Source organism: Nothoprocta perdicaria, unplaced genomic scaffold (genome assembly GCF_003342845.1).
Source record: "Nothoprocta perdicaria isolate Ctin4 unplaced genomic scaffold, notPer1 scaffold_0, whole genome shotgun sequence".
Lineage (NCBI taxonomy): Eukaryota > Metazoa > Chordata > Aves > Tinamiformes > Tinamidae > Nothoprocta > Nothoprocta perdicaria.
This window is the reverse complement of record NW_020454092.1, coordinates 19,367,415-19,378,860: the sequence shown is the minus strand read 5'-3', so window position 1 is coordinate 19,378,860 and position 11,446 is coordinate 19,367,415.

Here is an 11,446-nt window from a genome sequence, read left to right as displayed (position 1 = left end):
CAGAAGCTGTCAGTACTGGAGAGAAGGGACAACATGAAAGAGTCAATCCTAACTACCTCAGAAGATCCTCTAGCATTCAGAAAGACTTTGAAACAGAGCGAACACTATTCACCAAATCACAGAATTTTGAACAGCTTAAAAAACTAATGAAAAAGTAACAATTACAGAGCAATAATTATCTATCATCACTACACTAAGAAAGTTAAACCTAAGCTTRTTGTAAAGCAACCATAAACTGAACGCAACTTAAAAGTCAAGCTTATTTTAGCTATTTGACTATGGAGTAAAATGGAATGACAATAATGGCAGAAAGGATAAAAAAAGCTGAAATACTTCTACTTTTTTTTTTTTTTTTGCACAAGAAAAAAGGAAGGGGAAGAAACGCTAATTTTAAGAGAACTAACAAGCCAGTCACACTAGAAAAGTGCTATAGACAGGAAGATTTAGACAGAATAACTGTGAAGATTTAATGATGACAGATAGCTTAGTACTAAGACAAGTAGACTTCAAATGAAGGTGTTGTATTTTAGCCATTTAGCTTGAAATAACTGAAATATAATTATATTTCTTCTATAAAAATGGCATTCTAGACAAAGAAAAACTAATGAAGACAAACTAAGCCTGCGTTATCAGGCAATCCTTWATTCTAAGTTACCTTACTACCCTATATTGCAGTGACAACACTACTGAAAAATAAGAAGCAAAGTAGTAATGTATGAACTACTTTGATTCGAAGATCACAAATAAGGTTACAAGGGATTTGTCTAAATAGTGCTAATTACTAGAAATTTTCTGTAAAATGAAGGCAGTAAAAAATCCTTAAGAACTCACAATGTAACAGACAGCAATCTGAGCTCAGAAAAGATAGAATATAAGAATGATTTCAGAAGTAAACAGAYAGCAAATAAAGCCAGAATATTAAGAAAATATTAAAGCTTATATAGTCCTAAGCTGTCTAAAATGAGGTGTAGAGGAAGCAAGAGAGGTAGAGTCTTATATACATAGACAAAACCATACACAGCCATGTATTACAAGAAGTCTATCCAGATGACCAATTATAGACAGTCAGACCCAGCGGTCTCTACTACCCTCTAACAGGTTTAAAGAAGGAATCAGTTGAGCCCCTATTCTCCCTATAGGGAGAATACTCACTATTTGCTCTCCCACTTAAATGACTAAAGCATCTTTTTTTTCCCTATCAGTAGTGTTACTAAAGCCTAAAACTTGCAAACACTAAGTCAGAAGACAAACTGCATTTTTAACAGAGTAATTATAAAACCGTATTTCCTACTGGAATGAAAAAATGTTAGTGCGGTTTGCTAGATTTAGTTCAGAAAGGTTTAATGTTTCTTCAGGATCAGAAGAAAAAACAGCTGTGGAACTAACAGAAATGGATTTCAAATTCTTCTGCCATAATAAATAAAATTATATATTTTACTGTAAACAGATTTGAAGATTTGAAAGCGGGAGAGACTTTATTAACAAGATGTTGTTTAGGTAAAGCCTGTCTGATGCTTGGCATCTAACTGTATTAATAAATAACAGCAATTATAAATGGTTTATGGTGTGGATTGTTTCCTTTTAAAGTCACATTAGACTCATATGTAAGAAAAACAGCCATAGCATTTTATAATCACTAAGAACAAAACTCTGCCTGCATACTAGTGTAAGTTCAGAGCACTGTCTTTGTTTTTTTTCACAAATTACTCTAWATTTATAAAGCAAATTTGGCCAAAAGGCTTCTGTGGAAAATCTAGTGGCACCACTGTATTCACCTCACGGGAATAAGCGCTGGCAGTAAGTTTAGCCCAAAGAGTATAGAGAACTTCAGGAGGATATTGGTCTTCAACAGTTAAAATAAGGAACTTCTATATTTCCTTCTGTAAGATTTCACTGACAGAGTGTATGTTCCTGACTCAAAACCACAAGGGCTTATTTGGTTTAAGATGGAAAAAAAAATCTGTCCATTTTAAATAAAATCGGCCCTCTCTCCATTTGGTTTTGCTGATCCTTGAAGTTGCCTCAGCATTTAGTAACTTAATACTTTTACATCATTTAAATTTTATGCTAATGATTTGAAGGCAAACATTTCGCTATAAATGCTGTTTTTTAAGATTGGTCTGAAAGGGCACATTTAGACCCCCTAAAGGATAAAAATCCTAACCTCACCACAACTTTAAGTTAATGAGTCGAAAAATGTTTTTTCTTGCAATAGTAAAAATCGGTATTAGTGGCCATATGGGTTTAATAAATAGATTAAGAGGATAATTAGTTCTTAAATTTAAATTAAGGCTTCTGATTGTAAGAATTCATGCAAAATAAATATGAAGAGAAGTACATAACATAATTAGAAATATTATGATCTAATCATCTATTTGATACAAAATTGAAATGATTCTATTTTGTTTTTTGCATTATATAATTTACAGGCAACTAAGTACATATTTAATCATRTCATCACTAACCTTTTGTTTCAGTACAATTTTATTTACAAAATTTTAAAACAAGATTTTTTTTCTTAACTTTGTAAAGCTAAATTAGATTTTTTTTTCTTTTACTTTTGCTATTTAGCGACTCAGCAAAGCACCTGGAAAATAAATTCACCAAAAAAAAAAGAAGTTAAAATACTGAAATATAGTTATTTTTAAAAGCTGAATGGAGAAAAAAAAAAAGAAAAAAGAAAAGAAAACTAGGCTACCTGATTACTTTTTGTAAAACTTTACCACTGTATACTGAAAAATAACCATAATTCTCACTCTGGATAAGTATGTTAAAGCACACACAGATAGACAGCCTGCTCTCTCAGCATTCACAGTTATGAGTGGCTCTTTGCAGATATACAGCCTACCCACAATTACCCCAGGACACAAAGCCCCCAGAAGTACATGCTAACCTTCAAAAAAAAAAGAACATTTTTGCAATGTATGTGTGCAGTGATCACAACATGATTCTAKCTTCCTTTCTTTACCCTTGAGTAAATATAACTGCAGTGTTAGGAAACACTGCTTATGACCTGTATCAGAAATAGAATAAAAAAAAGARGAGTTATATCGACCATTACATTATTGCTTAGTACTTCGAAAGCATCCATGAATACAGGACAAGGCTGGGGAGCTGTGCCTTCAAAGAGATACTATACTCCTTTTAAGTACAGGACCGGTCGTACCTGGTCCTGAGTACTTTGCAGTAGTGGTTAAGTGCTGCCAGTGCATAAGTTACAGGGAAAATAAGCTGGGGGCCCAGGATACAAATCAGAAGTACCAARCATATAACTGGCCAGAGCAGCTTTGCTTCCCTGCAGCAGGCCCCAGCTCAGGCCCCTGAGGATATGCACGTCCCTGGTGCCAGGACCACGCCGATGATGGCACTGCACTGGCAATACCTCCTATTTAAATACCAGCCAGGGCATAGAGCTCTTCGTGCCAGGAAAGCCCCCAGCCTACTCTCTACATAAATACGACTGCATGCAAACAAGATTCCTCGGTGCAAAAGCTCCCCTTTCAACTTCCCTAATTTAGTGCAGTCACTCTTTAGGCAGAACTAAGCACTACATTTTGTCTCTTGCAGACATTCTGACTAGTCAGCTTCTCTTCCAGTGTTATAATAAGTAAAGTACACTCTAATCGGCGTCATGAGCACTTCTAACACTGCAGTTTCTCAGTCTAGTTATACCTATATATAGTTCAACCTCAACCAGCTAGGCCTCAGTTAGATTTCTGGTTATACAAAACAATGCTTTATTCCTCATCCATGTTAATTAATGCRAATGCCTTGATTAACACCCAAGCATATTCCCCCATCCCTCATGATGATCAGATAATGTTGTTTTCATTCTCTCCTATAAACTGGTTATTCTACAGCAAGATATGTTTCCAATAAACAGTTGGCATTACTGCAAACAATTGTCTTGCTAAAATTAAAGCACGCACTGAGAAACATAAAAATACCACGGTGAGTGAAATTGTGTTATTAACGTTTGGCTTTCTATCAATTTTATCAAGAAAATGCCCTAGAGAATATACAAAGTTACTGGAAGTCACTCAGTTCCATTCTGCATCGTTTAAGCAGAAGAGAGTAACCACAGCTGGAGGTTCCAGGCTCACAGCCGGGCCAGGGCTGCTGCTCAAGGCTCTGTGGAGGAATGGTGACCTCTACAGGTCCCTTTCTCCTAAGGCCACATCATCTCCCATGTTGATTTAACAATTTTCAAGGTGTAGTTTTGTTTGCTTTCGTCTCTGAGAAATTAAAATGAAGAAAATTACATGTATATTTGATGATGACACACCAACATAAAATAAACCAGTAGACAGGGGCACGTGTTAATTTAAGAACTAAACGTTCATCTTTGAGAAGCCAGAAAACAATACTTCAAAGGACAAGAACTTCAAAGCTCTCTATAACTTCAAAGCACTGCACCAGCATTAATAAACACTTAGGACATGTCTGTGAGGTAGAAAAAAAAATTTCCTTTTTTAATGTTGGTGTAAACAGGGCACAGAGATTAAGTGATTTGCCCAAGGACACAAGTTAGTAGCAAAACTGCGATTACAGGTAGGAAATAACTAGCTCAAGCCTCTTTTCTCAGACCAGATACAGCTGCCTTAAAGCAATGATCAGAAGCTCCTGATGAGAAAATGCATTCAGCAGATGTCAAAATACAGACTTTTCTGTCAATTAGTGCTTAAATGGCTATTGTCAAGATTCTTAGGATTTCTTCGTCGTGACAATCTGCTCACTATAGACTTTCCAGTACACCTCCAGCATGAAGTTTCTCTGATGAMATTAAGGAAGTCAAACTAGCACAAAATAGATATTTTCCTATATCCTTCCAGAGGAAAACACATTTTTTTCACTATATAGAAGCCAAGCTGCTATATCCCCACACTGCTGAACAGAAACATGCTTAAGTGCTATAATGCAAAAGCAATGGAAAAGAAATCTATCATTTCCTTATCTTTTCAAAATAATCTAAATAAGGAATAGTCCTTAGATAGGTGGAGTTAAAGAAGCCAGGTGACATAAAACAGACCTGTGAAGGACTTAGGAAAAAAAATCATCTTATACCCTTTAGACAGCCAGTAAATATAAATGATAATAAAGAAGGCAAAAGAGTTAGCTTCTCCCTCTCTCAAACTTAGAGGGACAACAAACAAAGTTAGAATGATACAAATAAAAAGCATGCTTGAAATAGCTAATTATGAATTGCTTTTCTTCTCAACTGTTTCGTTTTTGCTCTTTTTGTGAAGTCATTGTTCTAACAAATATTTAATTCTAAGATGAAATAAAATGATCATGAAAAAATAAAGATTTTAAAATATAATTTCTAAAAATTAATCCACACAACAAGTTTCCAAAATTTTGGCAAATGTTTTTGGCAAATTGGCAAATTTGGCAAAATCCTGGCAAATCATTCTTCTTGATGAAGAACAAAATTTCTTCAAAAATCACATATGTTAAATCATAGAATCACAGAATCTTTAAGGTTGGAAGGGCCCTTCAGAGATCATCTAGTCCAACCCGCCTGCATATGCAGGGTCACCGAGAACAWGTGGCACAGGAATGAAGAACCTTTTTAAAAACTAGGTCATTACATTTTGCAGACTGCAACTTACACCTACTAACAAGTAATTTGCTGCATATTATTTTCCCAAAATAAGTTTCACAGCGAGTCTGAAATACATTGCAGACATACATTGTTCAAACGTTCCTCCTTAAGGCCAGTTAGGAGTACTGCACCCTTCGTTTGTACTGTTCAYGAGTAAAATTTCTATATTCAACATATCAGAAAATTATTGCCATACTACTAGACTCTTGAAGAGCATCAGAATTGCTGTTTCCAATGTTTTYAAGGAGTTCCAAAAGCCCTAAAGAAACTCCTTGTGCTTTTTATATTGATACAGCTTAGCATCCAAATAACATTTTCTCTTGTGAGAACTCAAACTTTCTTGCAAGGGTAATCAAATCTCTAATCTAAAATACTACAATCTCTAATATAATATTGGAACAATACTAAAGGAAGGCATAAAGATCCCATTTCAGCAATTTTAAGTAACAACTAAGAATTTGCTGAAGACATGGATACATCTGTTGTACTTTGCTGAGGCAGACCTGAAGACTAAATAACTTGCAGATCACTGAGTCATTAACAGACTTGGGAACACAATTCAGACCTCCTGACTCCTTACAATAAACCATGATTTTCCATATTATGAGTTAGCAATGATTAGCTAAATGACAAAGGTTTTGCTATTCTTGGTATAGTGCTCCTTTTTGCATTTTAGACAAATTGGGCTCTGAAACTGGTTGCCAAATTTACTGACTGGGTAACTGGCTGGTTTTCAAAACATATATTAAAAATCTTGCCTCTCCTGACTATTTCTTCAATAAATCATATTTCAAAAAGCCTAGCTTTTCAATACTACTTTTAAAAATATGCTTAAAGTCAGGCTTTCAACTCATTTTATTTTAGCTCTGTCACTAGCCTTTTATAGGATTCTGTCATGTCAACTTACCTCTCACCTGTTCTCCAATTATTTAAATGATTATTATTGTATTTGCTTTTCCCCATAAGGAATTTTAACACCATTAGGTTAAAGGAATTAATAATAGCTAAATTCAAAGGTTCTGCACCCATACAGAAACTTATACATATTCACAGATTTGAAGCTTTGATTATTTATACCTTAAATATTGCATACGGAATCACACCTTGATCCACACCTTTTGTGGAGGAATCAAGTTTCAGACAGACTGTAGGTTATAGCAGGAATGGCAAGCTAAATGGCCTTAAAGTTAAATATACTTCATAGACTGAAGTTGTAACCCATATTAGTCAGCCTGGATCACTTTTTATCACCAGTTGCTTTATACAGTTTATTTTTATCCAGAGCTTTGTTATTATTTCATTACATTATAGTGCTTTCACCTACGTAGCTGGCAGTGTGTACTTTTTATTTAAGATTATACAAAGTATGCAATCATAGCAACAGTAACTATGCTGTCAAGTTTCTTTTGTCATATTTAATAGATTGGTCACACAGGTACCAACAAAAAAAGATCGGCCCAGAGGAACTTGACAAACCAATACCAGAAGGCACTCAAATATTGGCTTCTCAGAAGTACTTTTTATTCCCTAATTTTCCTATAAATCTGTAAAAATTCTACTGAAATATCTTTCCATATTGCAAAGTTTTATTTTGATATTAAACTTCATTTGTTGCTAAGGGAGAACAAAGAAGGTAAAGGACTTCTAACTGGACTACAAAACTAAAGGTGAGGCAGACGATTTCTTTCTCATTCTTTAAAGATCAGTRAACTACAATGTTTGCTGATTCACAGTTCTGTAAGAAGGATTTTGGGAAATCATCTGATCCCACTTTCCTGTTGCTTATTTTACTTCAAACATCAAACACTAGCTYGGGTCACATTTTGAGGATCAATATGATCATGCATTCCACCAGCCTGTTTACAAATCCATATGCAATTGAAGTCCTAAGAACTAAAAAGGAAGAGCTAGTAGAAGGCATAAATAATCCAGACAATCTTCTGAACTGGCTGATAGACAACGGCATTTTTACACCAGAAAAAAAGATAGTCATGACTTTCTACAGGACACGAAAAGAAAAGAACTCTCGAGTTTTAGATACACTGATTTCTCACGGTGAAAGAGCCTGCAGGCTCTTTTTCTATCCATGTTTAAACCAAGTGGAGCCAAAGCTTTATAACAAAATGAGAAAATATGTCAGTGAAATAAACGAAAGTATCAGAGATGCTAGAAGACAACTGGTAGGGTATTTACTTGAAAAAGATAAGACTTGGCTTGAAAACAGCAGTGAACAGCAGCAAGAAAAAAAAGTGTGTCATAAAAGAAAAAGACAAGAYTGGTCTATTAAGAAGAGAGGTAAAGAAACTGAACTTTTAACAGCAGCAAAACCTAGAAAAGAACATTCTGATATCAGCCTCTTTGATGCAGCTGCTAAAGGCTGTCTTTCTGAGTTAGAGAAAGCATTGGATGATAACGAGATTATTGCACTAAACTCTGCAAATGAAACACTCCTGCACGTGGCAGCTGCTAATGGATGTCTAACAATAATGGAATATTTGATTAGAAAAGGTATTAAGGGAGATGTAAAGGATAAGAAAGGAAGAACACCACTGCATAGGGCTGCTGAGAAAGGCCACGGTGATGCAGTTAAAGTACTTCTCCRGTGCGGTGCCAACATATACAATTTGGACAAAGAAAGCAAGACACCACTGCATTTGGCTGCACAGAATAATCACAGCCACATATTGAAAATACTCCTGAGAAAAGAGGCAAGAAGCTACAGGAATCAGCACAACTTCTTGCACATGGCAGCTCTTAAAGATGAAAGCAGCCTGGCAAAAATGCTTTTAAAGAATGGCGTCCCTGTTGATGGAAAGGATGAAAAAGGACAGACAGCTCTCAGTTGTGCTATTTCTCGGGGGGTTGAAAATACTGATAAAGTACTGCTAGAAGCTGGAGCTAGTGTGGATTCCAAAATGGCTGAAAGAGCCCTCAAAGGCAACCACCCATCCATCTTCAAAGTGCTGCTAGAGTATTGTAAAGATTTGTCATCTAACACAATGGAGTCAGCTCTCTTTAAAGCTGTACAGAAAAATCTGCATAGTATTGTGGCAGCTTTGGTTGACAGAGGCACAGCTATAAATGCCTACAATGAAATGCAGTATACTCCTTTACTCCTAGCATGTGAAACAGGCAAAATCGAATCTGCAGAAGTTCTGATTGAAAAGGGGGCTAACCTCAGAATAAGGACTCCTGATTCAGACACCACATTGCACTTGGCAGTTCAAGCCGGGGCCACTTCTATCACAAACTTGCTTCTACGCAAAGGGATGGAAGCAAACATTACAAACCAGGCAGGAGAAACCCCGCTCCATATTGCTGCCCTTCATAATAAAGGGGCATTCATTTGCATTTTAGTTAATGGTGGAGCRAAAATCAATGCTGTCACTAAAGAGTTACTTACTCCCTTGCATATTGCAAGTGGAGCAGGTAATACTGATGTTGCTCAACAGCTGTTGAACTACCAAGCCAATGTTAATGTTAAGGATAAGCAGTCTAAATCACCTTTACACCTTGCTTCTGAAAGGGGAGATATCACAATGGTGRAGCTGCTTCTGAACGCTAATGCTGACCCCAACGCAAGAGATAGAGAGAAAAGGACTCCTCTGCACATTGCAGCTATGAGGGGACATCTCAGTATCGTTAAAGCTCTGCTAGCCAAAAAAGGCAGATCTGGAGTTAAGGACATGGATGGATGTACTCCAATGCACTATGCAACCATCAAAGGAAATGCAGAGATTGTAAAAATTCTTCTGACATCGGGGAAAATAAGAATATTGACGACAGAAATATTTGGAGAAAGACTGCATTACATATTGCAGCAGAATATGGACATGGTGATTTGATAAACCTATTACTGAGCCAAGGGGCAGCCATTAATGCCTTAGACAGCAGCAAGGACACTCCACTGCACTGTGCCTGCAAAGCTGGTCATTTGAGTGCTGTAAGTTCCCTTGTAAACTGGTCACAAGGAGAGAAGGCAAATTTACAAGCTGCTAACAGTCTCAAAAAGACCCCACTGCAAGTAGCAGAGATTAACAGAACAGAAAATCAGGCTCACATTGTAACACTTTTGAAAAAGTTAATTACTAAATGAATACATAAAGCAAAGAATCCCAGATGCATTTATATGCAAAATCACTTTTAAAAATTATTACTTAATGTAATTTGGATAACGGTGCTGTCTAGTATCAATTCATGGCCAGAATTAAGTWAGTAATCAAAAGGGGCCAAGGAGAAAAGAACCTTAAAAATGCTGTTATTCTAAGTATTGATTCCCTCTTGCATCTCTCACATATCTCGTACTTGGAATCCCTTTGAAGCACCAGTTTTAAACTGTAGGTGACCTATTCCAGTATAAYCTAGATTTCTAATAAAAAGTGATAGAAGTTAATTTTTCATATTTCTGTGAACAGTAGCTTGTATGGATAGTTTAAACACTGTTAAAATCACATTTGTACAAAGCCAACTATTACAAATAAGCATCTAACTGTAMCTAAGAGGACAGAAAGCCCAAAAAGGTTGTTGACACCACTGCAGTTAGTTTCAGACTTAATTGTGGGGTGCTCCCTGAGGGGGTGAATCATGCCCTCCCTCACAATCTCATCACACACGCAGCTCTCCCCTTGCTTTGGCAGCCCTGCTCCAGGTTGGGTGGGTGACATGACTCGCTCCTCCCACAGCTACAAGTGAACAAAGTGCAGCAGGATGGTAGTTAGCAGTCGAGTAGCACTGTCTCTTCGGTTGTYAACAATTAGCTTGGCTTATGCTGATTACAGTATTGCTTTCTGGGCCCGCTRGGGATCAAAAACCATCCACATACACATCCACTAGACCCTCACCCCAGTAAATCCTGCTGTGAGGTTCAATATAAACCAACCAAGAGAGCAACCTGAGTYCACAGTGATGCTAACTCAGTTATGTTTCCTGTGAGTGCTGAAGTCATCTGCTACATGGACATTCAAATTTGGGTTGACTCTTCTTTACATAGCTCTGTTATACACTGTCACATGGCATTTACATGTCCTAGGTCTAAAAAAATCATTCTATCCTTCACTGTACCATTTAGTTACTTTTGCATTTTTTCATGAGGATAATGAAAAACAAAAACTGTTGTATTTACTGTTCACTTTCTAATTAATACCAGGACATAGATGAAATGTTGAGAATGGAAAGGTTGAAACAAAAAAAAAAAAGGTTTATTGGTTGAAAACCAAGTATTTGCATTGTGATCTTTTAAAACAGAACCTCTCGAGGAAAGTCACCGAGTGGTCCTATATTCTTTATAATAATAACCAACCCTCACAGCTTTTTGCTTTTCACCCTTCATCACCACTAGACACAAATTACCATGACRGGCAAAACGATACTCGGGAAATCAAGCATCGGTTGCAAAGAGCATGGGAAGAAAACTAATTTCACAGCCACGTTATGACGCTTTAAAGTCAGCCTGTCGAGGCCTCACCACGGGCACCCTCCCCATGAAAGAGCATGGGCTGTGAGCTCGGAAGCAGACACCGAGAGTGACAAAACAGAAATAAAATCTCCGGAGTCAGCGGGTAACAAACGCTTCCAAAACGGCCGCTTTTATTCGAGGCCGCTCCCACACCGCCAACGGCCGCCAACGGTCACCAACGGTCGCCAATGGCGCGAGCGGGCTCGCTGAGGGSAGGGCGGCGGAGGCGGGAGGAGCGCGAGGCGCCGGCGTCCCGCGGGCCGCCCCTTCCCTCCCCTCGCGCGCCGGCTCCCCCGTGGCCGCGGCCCCACGTCCCGTGGCCCGCCCGCCGCCCGCGCCTCGCCCCGAGCTGCCCCCTCGCGGCTCGCGCGCGCCCCGCCTACCCC